Source organism: Scyliorhinus canicula, chromosome 10 (assembly GCF_902713615.1).
Source record: "Scyliorhinus canicula chromosome 10, sScyCan1.1, whole genome shotgun sequence".
Taxonomy (NCBI): domain Eukaryota; kingdom Metazoa; phylum Chordata; class Chondrichthyes; order Carcharhiniformes; family Scyliorhinidae; genus Scyliorhinus; species Scyliorhinus canicula.
Window position 1 is genome coordinate 108,973,620 of NC_052155.1, and position 12,003 is coordinate 108,985,622.

The following is a 12,003-nucleotide window of genomic DNA, read 5'->3' on the forward strand; positions in this document are numbered from 1 at the left end:
ATTGTAACAGTAAGCTTGCATTGCATATAAAGTATATATATTGTCACAAAGACGTACTATACATGTGGTTATTCTCATATAAAACTATGTAACTTATATACCATTCAATTGCATTGTAAAGAATGTCTTTGCGAAAACAACAAGGATGCAGTATTTTGCTTATTTTAAAGATGATTTAAGCTCATTTATTATTGTGGATAGACTGAAGGCTTATAACATTATGCTAACAAAAGTTGTGACAGAGGAGCAAGAAATAGATACTCTACAATTGGGTAAAAAAGCTGATACTCCACTTGACATGGGAATAGCTGCCCTGTTTGGCACAACTAATCTACAGCGCTGTGATTATAATTTCACTTAGCATGGACAGAAACGTTTTATGCCCGTGTCCAGAAAATCAAGAACTTTAAGCATGCTTCTGGGACCATTGTCTGGAAGGTTCAGTATTCAACATTATCCTGATAACTTTAATCACCTGATGAATAGTACCACTTCTGCTGAAAGACTACGTGCTTGTGGGAGTTTTTTACTTCAGAGTGCAGCAAATCTTTCAAAGAAAATCAAATTAAAATTTTGAAGCAAGCAGAAAGCCTCGAATTATATCAGTTTGAAAATATCAGGGAGAAACAAAGGCAAAATATATAGATAGCGGCTGACAGACTACCTCTTGGAAGCAAGTCGAATCTGCAAAGCCACAGCCGAAAAAGAAGCAGGAAAAATCCTTTCAATCCTTTGGGGCAGCAGGGTAGCATGGTGGTTAGCATAAATGCTTCACAGCTCCAGGGTCCCAGGTTCGATTCCTGGCTGGGTCACTGTCTGTGTGGAGTCTGCACGTCCTCCCCCTGTGTGCGTGGGTTTCCTCCGGGTGCTCCGGTTTCCTCCCACAGTCCAAAGATGTGCGGGTTAGGTGGATTGGCCATGCTAAATTGCCCGTAGTGTCCTAATAAAAGTAAGGTTAAGGGGGGGGTTGTTGGGTTACGGGTATAGGGTGGATACGTGGGTTTGAGTAGGGTGATCATGGCTCGGCACAACATTGAGGGCCGAAGGGCCTGTTCTGTGCTGTACTGTTCTATGTTCTATGTTCTAACTAACTTGCAAGACCAATAATCTCCAAACCATCTGCTCAACTGCTAAAGTCAGTGCGACCATAATCATCCAACTTAACGGATGCAACATTTTACCATCTACTCCTCATGGACAAGCCAAACACCTGATTTGTATACATAGAACATAGAACAGTACAGCACAGAACAGGCCCTTCGGCCCTCGATGTTGTGCCGAGCAATGATCACCCTACTCAAACCCACGTATCCACCCTATACCCGTAACCCAACAACTCCCCCCCTTAACCTTACTATTAGGACACTACGGGCAATTTAGCATGGCCAATCCACCTAACCCGCACATCTTTGGACTGTGGGAGGAAACCGGAGCACCCGGAGGAAACCCACGCACACACGGGGAGGACGTACAGACTCCACACAGACAGTGACCCAGCCGGGGATCGAACTTGGGACCCTGGAGCTGTGAAGCATTTATGCTAACCACCATGCTCCCGCGCTGCCCCAACTTTGTAACTTTTATTTTTGGACTCACTTCTCATTTGTAGCCACCTAAAATGGACGGTGAGCTACAAAATAAGCCAAGCGCTAAGACTGCAGGGAAACAGGCAGTTTAGCCAGAACAGCAGTCTGCAAAGAGAGCATTTTGCATTCTGCGAGTAGCAGAAACCAGTTTGGGCTCAGGTGAGAAGACCTTAGCTAGGTGCAAATGGCAAAACGCTTTGCATGCTAATGAGGCAATCAGACCTGAACACCCACACAATAGAAACATTTGACTCTGAATGGACACATTTGAACCAAGGCCCAGACATCGAGGCACCAGAAAACCTCCAAACAAAAGGGCATAAGAAACGCCCCCCCCATCACAGAGACCCCCTCGCATTGGGGAATTAAAACAGTATCGATGAGGAATTGACCCAATAGATATCCAAAGGTTAAAGCCCGCCCAAGAAGAGGGAAGGACAATGGGATCCCTATAAAAGACAGGGACCTCGTGTTGTCCGGTCTGTTGTTTTGTGCTCCGGCTTAACTTCGGTCAAGGTCTGTTTTTCCGTGCTCCGGCCCTGACCAAGAACTTGAAGATCCACTCTGACTCCAGCCGTCGAGCACCAGCCGCCGAACCATAAGTGCCAGTACGACGCTCGCTACGCGAACTAAGCCCGCTAGAACCCCCAGTGACCAGAACGCTTGCTGAAGGTTGCAGCCCAACACCAGGACGAAGACCTCGCTCCCTGACCTTGCCTGTTCCTGTTAGATAAGTATTCTGATTACTTTAGTTTAGTCATAGCTTAGTCTCTTAGTGTGTGCATGAGTATTTATTATAACTGTATAATAAATATTATCGTTTGGACCTTACTAATCGGTGTATCGTCTTTATTACTTTGAACTTGACCTTGGAATACTCGTGACGGTGTCTATACGGCACCTGGCGACTCCTAAGCTGAATAAATACATAGAACAGAGCCTAGTGGTGTTAAGCACTTGGAAGTTAATACACCCCAATAAACGCGTTTTGCCCTCATACCAAAACGTGCAACACATTTCTAATCTGTGCACATGTTTTCATTATTTTTCCTGTAACAAAAAACTCATTCTTTCTTTAACTCAAGGAAGTATCCACAAAGAGATTCATTTTAAATTAACCTTGTTGCGACCAACCAAGTGGGAGTGGGGGGGTCACGTCTGGTGGCGGCATGTAGGGGAGAAACCACACATGAGGAGGCTCTTGCCAGAAGACTTTATTTAAGCCTGATTATTGTTGGAAATTTGGGCTCAAGTTTGTTTTTATTGATGGGTTAAGTATCCCACATCAAGGGGATAGCGAATACATAACTGGACCAGGCAGCAGAAAAAGAAAAGAGACTTCCCCACCTTTAGGGCGGCCCAACGGCGGAGTGGCTCATGCCACTTCAACACGCCGGGACCCCCCGCCAGGTAGGGGAGAATCCCGGCCCAGGTGTTTGAAGGGGTGTGTGGAGCAAGGCTCTACACAGAGTTATCTCCATCTCCTTGTGAGCTTGGCTCAGCCTAATTCAATATAAAGTGGTTCATTGGGCACATTTGATAAGTGCACGGATGAGTGGGTTCTTCTTGGAAATAGATGGTACATGTGAGTTGTGTTCTAGGGGTCCGGCACATCATATGCACATGTTCTGGTCTTGTTCTAAGCTTATGAGCTTTTGTGTCTCCTTCAGCACCATGTCAGGAATTTTTTGGGTTGAGTTGGAGCCTTGCCCTTTGGTGGCTATCTTTGGGGTTTCAGATTTACTGGAGCTGCAGTCGGATGCGAAAGCGACTACTATTTGGATGGAAGTCTTTGGTCCCGCCAAATGTCGTGCTGTGGTTAAATGACCTGATGGACTGAATGTGACAATGACCCCACCCAGGGAAAGAACACCAGAGGTGATTGCCACCTTGGATACAGAAAAGGCCTTCGACAGAGTATAGTGAAAGTACCTCATTGAGTAGTACAGCGGTTTGTGCTCGGGTCAGGGTCCACCTCACGGGTGAAACTCCTGTACAATGCCCCAAGGCGAGTGTACGGGCCAATGGCACCAACTCTGAATATTTCCAGCTGCACAGAGACACAAGGCAGGGATGCCCGCTGTCCCCGCTCTTGTTCGCCCTGGCGATCGAGTTGCTGGCTATCGCCTTGAGAGCGGCAAGAGGCTGGAAGGGAATCCAAAGAGGAAGCAGAGAGCACAAAGTCTTGCTCTATGCGGATGACCTGCTCCTCTTCATCTCAGACCCCACAAAGCGGATGGAAGAATTCATGAAGCTCCTCGGAGAGTTCAGAGCCTTCTCGGGCTGCAAACCTAACCTGGGCAAAAGTGAATTATTCCCGGTGAACCTAAGACAGGGAGGTGCAAAGCTGGAGAGTACCATTTAAAGTAGCCCAAAGCAAATTCCACTACTTGGGGATCCAGATAGCCTACAACTGGACACGGATCCACAAGTGGAATCTGACCAGTCTGGCTGAGGAAGTTAAAAAGTACCTACTGAGATGGGATGCACTCCCACTTTCCCTGGCGGGGAGATGATCTACATCCACAAGGCCTTTTTCCATTCAACAGATAAGATGATTCTCGTGTTTGTGTGTGTGTGTGTGTGTGTGTGTGTGGGGGGGGGGGGGGGGGGGGGGGGGGGGGATCCAAGCATCCCCAAAACAGTACTACAAAGAAGAAGAAACACGGGGGGGGGGGGGGGGGGGGGGGGGGGGTCTGGCCTTCTCGAGCTTGCATTACTATCACTGGGCAGCCACAGTGGAAAAAGAGTGAGGGAATAGGCGAAGGACCCAGACACGGAATGAGCAAGGATGGAGGAGTCCTCCTGTAAAGGAATGACCCTCCATGCCCTTGCCATGGCAGCAAAGTTATCCCCGTTAGCAAAGCACTCAACAAGCCCAGTGGGGTAGCTACAAGAGAACTTGGAACCAGATGAGGCAGCATTTCGGACTGACCGAAATATCCATCATCTGAGGCAACCATACGTTTCCACCAGCCATGCTTGTCGCCATCTGCAGCTCCAGTAAGAGATGGAGACAGGATGGGGGGTGGACACTGACGGTTGGGGACTTTTACATGGAGACAGACTATCGACCTGAGGGAAACTGACGGAGAGACTGGAACTGCCAAACGGAAATGAACTCTGACATCTGCAGCTCAAAATTTTTCTTTGCAAAGAGATGACAGCATAACCACGAACTCCAAGAACCACAATGTTAGAGTTACTCTGCGTGGACAGTCTGGGGGAAGAGAAACTAGGGACCCGTACGGATGACTTTTAGAAAGGCCGTGCTCCCCACTGGACAAGCTACGGAAAAATGGGAGGAAGAGCTAAGAGGGACAGATATAGGGTGCGTACTCTGGAGACAAGCACTGTGCAGGGCCACCCTCTCAAGCGCAGGGCTAAGCCTCATGCAGCTGAAAGTGATGCACAGAACACACCTGACAACGGTCTGAGTGAGCAGGTTCTTCGCAGAGGTGGAGGACGGTGCCAGGGAGGCGTGGCCAGCCACGGCCACATATTCTGAGCATGCGCCAGACTTGACGGGTTCTAGACAGCCTTCTCTGAGGCAATGTCCATGGTTGTGAGGGTAGAGCTGTGCCCAAGAGTGGCAATCTTCGGGGTATTGGCCAGCCAGAACTACACATGGGGAAGAGGGCCAACGCCCTTGCTTTCGCTTCTCTAATCGCCCCCGGAGAATCCTGCTCGACTGGCGATCAGCAGCACCACCCACAGCTGCAGTCTGCTGGCTGGCAGACCGATTGGAATTTTTCCACCTGGCGAAGGTCAAGTTCACCATCCAAGAGTCAGAGAATGGCTTCTACAAAGCATGGAGCCATTCACCAACTTGTTCCAGGGCCTGTTCGAAGCCAACAACAAATAGAGCCGGGGGGGGGGGGGGGGGGGGGGGGGGGGGGTTTGCATGGGGGCCAACAGGACCACAGGGAGCAGGCAGGAATGGGAGGGGGGAGGGGAAGGGGAGGAGGGCTAGGGAAAAAGGATGGGGAGGCTGGAAAACAGCCGATACAGATGCCATGGGGTCGAGAACAAGGCCACAAGTAAAGGAGCCCTCAAGGAAAGGACAAGAACAGGATAGGGAGAGAAGAGAAGAAGTGGGGGGAGGCCAGGCCAAACGACAAAAGCAGATTGGGGGGGGCACCGACCAGGTGCAAAGAGCAGATAACTGCCCATTGTACAGTGAGGGACCCAGGAAAGGACTTTAAACAACGAATGAAAGGGGCGTGTTGGCACAGAGGAAAATGACATTGTAACTGGCACATTTATCCCTACCGAATGTAACTTGTACAAAATGTAAAACCCTCAATAAAAACATTTTTTTTAAAGAAGTGACCTGGTGGACTTCTTACATTGAAAATTAATTTTATCCTGGAAGGATCGATGGAAGTGTTCTCTCTGAGATGGCAGTCGTTCATTTCCTACTTCAAGGAGCTGGTCACCGTCAGATGGAAGTTGGGGGGGGGGGGGGGGGGGTTGCTTTTTGTTCTTTTTAGGGGAAGGGGTTGTTGAAACATTCTAACTGTTGTTTGAATATGGTTGTGAATGTGTTACATTTGAAAACCTTTCCCAATGGATTTTTTTTTTTAAACCAAGGGGGTTGAATACAAACATGGGAGTATCCCGGCCAGAATCAAAACATATTGCACAGGGACTGGTTGTAGCACCTGTAGATGGTGCAGAGACTTTAGAGAGTCAGACAGCGAGTTACCATCTGCAGAATTCCCAGCCTTTCACCTGCTCTTTTTGTCATGTTTCTGGTCAATGGTAACCCCCAGAATGTTGATTGTAGGGTATTCAGCAATGGTAGTGCCATTGAATGTCATGAGGAAATAGTTAGATTCTCTCTTGTTGGGGCCAGTCATTGCCTGGCACTAGTGTGATGCAAATGCTACTTGCTACTTCCAGCCTCAATGTTGCTATACATGGGCTTGGATTGCTTCAGTATCTTGAGATAGCATGAATGGTGCTGAACATTAAGCAATCATCAGTGAGCTCCCCACTTCTGACCTTATGATGGAGGGGAGGTCATGGATGAAGCGGCTAAACATTGTTGAGCTGAGGATATTACCTCGAGAGATTCTTACAGCAATACTCTGGAGAGAGTCCCCGCACTGCCCAACACCTTCTCTGTGTTGGCCGCACAATAATAGTACAGCAATTTTGGCAATAGTAACCAACCTCCCCCCTCTCCCGCTATCCGGCTTTCCTGCTGAAGCAGCCCTCTCCAAATCCTTGGGGCCTAACCTGCCCAAATAAAACAGAAATAAGCCCCTCAAACTTCAGGATAAATGACTTGAGCATGAACACCAGCAGACACTGAAATAAATATAAAAATTTAGCAACATGTTCATCTTAACTGATAGGACCTGGCCAGGACCTGGCCCGTCAACGATAACGGGAGACTATCTCACCTCTGCAAGTCCGCTTCAACTCTACCCACTAGAATTGTATAATTCAATCTGCAAAGCCATCCCAGTCCCTCACCATCTGGACCCTAGGTATCAAAAACTAGTCCTCACCAACCAAAACGGAACCCCCCCCCCCCCACAATCCGGCTCCCGTCCCTGATGCGCTAACCACAAAATAATCACTCTTCCTGATGTTCAGCTTGTAACTGGAGAAGGCACCAAAGCAATGCAAAATGCACATAATATTCTCTGTAGGTGACCCAGGTCCCTAACGTACAGCAGCAAATCATCAGCATATAACGACCCAAACTTCTCCAACACCGTGAAAAAGCACCCCCACTCCGCCCAGTTGAACGCCTTCTCCACGTCCAATGATACAATTATCTCCGATACCCACCGGCCACGGGGTAAGCACCACATTCAGCAACCGACCCATGTTCAATAACAACCTCCACCCTTTCACAAACCAAGTCTGATCTTCCCCTACTACCTCCGGGAGGCAAGGCTCCAACCTTAGTGCCTATACTTTGGTCTGTAACTTGGTTTCTACATTTAACAGAGAGATTGGATGTTAAGGATCTCTGTGGGGTCCTTATCCTTCTACACTTGATAGCACTGTTGATGACTTCTTTGATCATCTTGCTGAATTGCTTGTGTACCTGCATGCTAACTCTGTGTTGTTTGGATAGCATACTCAAGTCTCTATGAAAATCAACATTTACAAGTTTCATACCTTTTTAAAAAATATTCTGCTTTTCTATTCTTACAACCAAAATGACTAGCCCCATACTTGCCCACATTATACTCAATCTGCTGTTTTGCCCTTTCACTTAACCTCTCTTTTGCTCTTTGCAATCTCTGTGTTCTCCCCACAATTTATATTTCCATCTAGCTTTGTATCAACATTCAACTTAGACACTTTGTCTCTTTGTCTGAATCATTAATATAGATTATAAATAGCTGAGGTCCCAGCACTGATTCCAGAGGCACTCCACTCATCACAGCCTGCCAACCTGAGAATATGCTATTTATCACTACTCTGTGCATCCTGTCCACTAATAACATCCACTATCCATGCTAATGCACTATCCCCAACTCCATGAGTCATTATTTTGCCTATTAAACGTTTGTGGGGCACCCTATCGAAAACCTTTTGGAAATCCAAGTGTCTATTTGTTCCTCTTTATCTACCCGAACAGTTGCATCCTCATAAATCTCTAACATATTTCTCAAACATGGTTTCCCTTTCATAAAGCCATATTAACTTTGATCACACTATGATTTCCAAGTGCATCGTCAAAACTTCCTTAATACATTCCAGCGTTTCGTGGCGACTGATGTTAGGCTAACTGGCCTGTAGTTTCCGGTTTTGTCTCTCCCTTCGTTCTTGAATAGCAGTATCATATTTGCTAATTTCCAATCTGCTGGAACCGTTTAAGAATGAAGGGAATTTTGAACAGTCATAGCCAGAGCATCCACCATCTCTGTAGCTATTTCTTTTAGAATCCTATGATGTAGGCCATCAGGACCTGGGGATTTGCCTGATTTTAGTCCCATAACATTTCTCAAGTACTTCTCTCTGCTGACATTAATTTCCTTGTGATGGAACCATCAATTCAGCGAACACGTGTAGCTGGATCTGTACAGAGGATTTAATACACTTACAATAGAGCCAGCCTATTCGTCGTTGAACTTCAGGTGAACTGCAGGCTGGCTCTAAGGCACTGATCTTTATACATCGGTCGCAGGGGGAGGAGTCCTGGGCGGAGCCAAGGGAGAAGCCCAGTACAAACTCTCGCGTACTCCCAGAGCAACTCCCCCTGGTGGTCAGATAGTGCAACTGCACTCACAATGGGTAGATAACGAACATATATATACATGGCAACTATATATAGTGTGAATCACATTCACCACACCTTGTTTTCCTCCCTCCTCTCCCAACGCTAGGTCAACATCAGAAATGTTGTTGCTTTGCCGCTGACTGCAATATCTAGAGCAAACATTTTCAAGAGAAAATGCAGATAATTTTAGTTGGTTAAGTTTGAATACTTACTTCTTTGACAAACCATTGACAAAAAGCTGGACCAATCCATTTCTCTTGCATGAATGCTACAATCTATCCATACTGCTTTCTTAAAAGAATGTGATCTCTTGCCAAGCTGAAATAAAAATCAAACAGTAAATGCTCAATTTGACTGATTACTCGAGTATTGTAACAGCTTTGGCAATCTGAGTAAACTACCTGAAGAACAAAGAAAGGTCACCCTTCATAGGATTTTCCAAAGAGAAAGGAGATGAGAATGTGACTCATTCATCTGATGCATCCAGCTTTGAATCTAAAAAAATATCATTAAATCATTTCAAATACACTTTTAGATTTTACACAGCGGATTTCAAAACCTGAGGATATGGAAAAAATAAACACATGCATTTTCTCATCTCTACATTCAAGAAGTAGAATTTCATAATGTGCACTAAATATGCAGGGTGAGGTTCAAAAGACAGTCGCAAATCTAATGCATCATCCTCAAATACTTGAGAATTAGCAACCACACAGAGACCTATTGGAAGTTCAAACATTTATTTGTACAACTAAAGATGACAGAATGACCTATTCTTTGTATGATGCTAGCTGACAACAGTTGTCAGACACTGCCTAACACAGGCTCACGCCACAACTGGTGTTGTGCCACAATGGGCAGCATGGTAGCATGGTGGTTAGCATCAATGCTTCACAGCTCCAGGGTCCTAGGTTCGATTCCCGGCTGGGTCACTGTCTGTGTGGAGTCTGCACGTCCTCCCAGTGTGTGCGTGGGTTTCCTCCGGGTGCTCCAGTTTCCTCCCACAGTCCAAAGATGTGCGGGTTAGGTGGATTGGCCATGCTAAATTGCCCATAGTGTCCTAATAGTGAGGTTAAGGGGGGGGGGGGTTACGGGTAAAGGGTGGATATGTGGATTTTAGTAGGGTGATCATTGCTCAGCACAACATTGAGGGCCGAAGGGCCTGTTCTGTGCTGTACTGTTCTATATCTATATCAACTGAAACACATATTGCTGCATTAAAACTATCTTCAGGAGAGTCAGAGATTTGCACCAGACTTTCAAATCTATTTGTTCTCAATTTAGCCCTTGGCTACTTTAGGCAGACGAGAACAGATGACAGCTGACTGGAGCTCGCCCCTGAAAAATGTAGCGTAAATTGAAATTTTCAAGATTGCAATAGATAAAGCCTTTTTCGGGATAGAAAATGAGGGACATGGAGAACGATTGGGTGAATGGAGTTGAGATACAGATCAGTCGTGATCTAACAGAATGGTTTATTCCAGTTCCTATGACATGCTTTGGTCAGAAACATACAAATGTAAGCAGACAGTATGAGAATGTCCAAAGTTGAAGTCTGGGACCCAGCGGAGGTGTGTAGTGGTCTCAGCTGTTAAAGGTGCATACACAGTGAATCCAGTATATATTCTCGATGGCATAGAACAGTCATAAACTGATGAGTGAATGAAATTATAACTACAAAATGATACTGATTTGAAACCTCGCTCCAAGGACTTGCTGCGTGGCATGTGCAGTACAATTAGGGTAACCTCTCCGCAGCTTGAAAAATATTCAACTAAAATACCATTTGGCATTGTGCCAATTACCACTGACATTACCAAAATGTCAGCAACTGAACTGTTGAGTATAAACAAACAGGAATTGCTGCGAGCTTTTCAGCGCTCGGCCCAGGCGTGGCCGGCACCGATTTAAAACCTTAATTGGTCCGCGGTCCACTTAAGGAGGTCCCACAGGATTCACGCCGCAAATAAAGGCTCGACAGCCAATTCACGGGGACTGCAATCGCCAGTTCCCTGCTAACAAGTTCGAGCAGCACTTAAACAGCTCTTGCATGGCCACCCGCACTCAGCTTGCTGACATGGCGCCGAGACGACTGGCCCCAAGATTTGGAGTCGTAGACCTAGGAGGCTCTTCGAGGTGGTTGAGGCCAGGAGAGATATCCTGTTCCCCCGAGAGTCCCGGAGGGTGAGCCACAGGGCAGCCAGTGCTGCCTGGGATGAAGTGGCAGCAGCAGTCAGCTCGGGCAGCGTGACAAGCAGGACAGGCCTCCAGTGCCGCAAGAAGGTCAACGACCTACACCGGGCCGCACATGTGAGTTGGCACCAATCCGCCCCACACAAACCACGCCTCCCCCACCTCGGTGAACCATGCTAACGATGCCCTCTGTGTGTCCCCGCAGGAGAAGTTGTCCCACAACTGTCGAGAGAGGGCCCACAGTGGCAGCGGCATGCCAGACATCATAATCGGATTGGATTGGATTTGTTTATTGTCACGTGTACAGAGGTACAGTGAAAAGTATTTTTCTGTGAGCAGCTCAAACAGATCATTTAGTACATGAAAATAAAATTAAAATAAAATATATAAAATGGCAACACAAGGTCTACAATGTAAATACGTAGACATCGGCATCGGGTGAAGCATACAGGAGTGTAGTATTAATCAGGTCGGTGCAAAAAGGGGGTCATTTAGGAGTCTGGTAACAGTGGAGAAGAAGCTGTTTGTGCGTGTTCTCAGACGTTTTGTATCCTCTGCCTGACGGAAGAAGTTGGAAGAGTGAGTAAGCTGGATGGGAGGGGTCTTTGCTTATACTACCCGCTTTCCCAAGGCAGCAGGCGGTGTAGGTAGAGTCAATGGATGGGAGGCAAGTTTGTGTGATGGCCTGGGCTGTGTTCACGATTCTCTGAAGTTTACGTGGGTCCCAGTCAGAGTGTTGACGTGGAGCTGATACAGATGTTAGGGTGCGGCGGTGATATTCAAAGGGGGATGTCAGCGACACTCCAGCAGGTCTATAGCCAATTGGAGGAGTCCCAGAGGCTATGGGCACAGGAGAGAGCACCGGCAATATGTGGCACCAAGGTCAACACTGTGAGGATGGCGAACGCAATGGGGAGCCTGCTGCATGGTGACGGCAGCTAGAGTGAAGGTGTCCAAGGCATGGCAGAGTCGGTG

General features: G+C 47.0%; 1 pseudogene; it reads right to left on the minus strand.

The window, feature by feature from the left end:
• Positions 1-12,003, minus strand: part of LOC119972135 — a 106,956-nt pseudogene that overhangs the window by 53,046 nt on the left and 41,907 nt on the right.